The sequence below is a fragment of the Etheostoma spectabile genome, chromosome 10 (genome assembly GCF_008692095.1).
Source record: "Etheostoma spectabile isolate EspeVRDwgs_2016 chromosome 10, UIUC_Espe_1.0, whole genome shotgun sequence".
NCBI lineage: Eukaryota > Metazoa > Chordata > Actinopteri > Perciformes > Percidae > Etheostoma > Etheostoma spectabile.
In genome coordinates this window covers 20,133,582-20,134,087 of record NC_045742.1, presented here as the reverse complement: position 1 = coordinate 20,134,087, position 506 = coordinate 20,133,582, and the positions used below count along the sequence as shown (strand labels likewise).

The 506-nt window shown below is 50.2% G+C and overlaps 1 protein-coding gene across 1 annotated transcript in view; it reads right to left on the bottom strand.

Moving 5' to 3' along the window:
* Positions 1-113, bottom strand: part of LOC116697026 (putative threonylcarbamoyl-AMP synthase) — a 3,275-nt gene extending 3,162 nt beyond the window's left edge. Inside the window, exon 1 of the mRNA XM_032528328.1 lies at positions 91-113. The gene's annotated coding sequence lies outside the window, so the exon portion shown is untranslated. The remainder of the gene's footprint in view (positions 1-90) is intronic.
* Between the last annotated feature and the right edge of the window lie 393 nt (positions 114-506).

Here is a 506-nt window from a genome sequence, read left to right as displayed (position 1 = left end):
TTGGTAGGCGGTGTCTGACGGGCCGGTTGGGGTTAATGAACTGAAAAAGTTGTAAACTAAATCTAGTAACATTTAAACTGAACAGTTTACCTAGTTTGAACAGCCAGTCTCCTTTGCTGCATCTCTACGGGCAGAAGCTGGTGGCCGCCAAGCCTCCCTTCACCCTCTGCTCTGGGAGTTTATGAGGAATGTATCCAGGCGGGCTCAGCTGCATCGTCAGCAAAGGAGACTGGCGTTCAAACTAGGTAAACTGTTCAGGTTACATAGTTTTTCAGTCAGTTAATATTAATTATTCATATATCAAATCCGTTTTTTAAGTTTCTCCTGTGTGGAGTGGGACCAGCGTATGCCGGTGAGTGGTTAGCACCAAGGATTGCACATGAATCAGAGTGCACCCCCCCCCCCCGATAACACACGCGGGTGACGGGGACCACCATACGTGGACATCACCGGGACCCCTGTCTATCACCGTCAGCCCCAATCCCAGCGTGGATGCCAGGACGGAA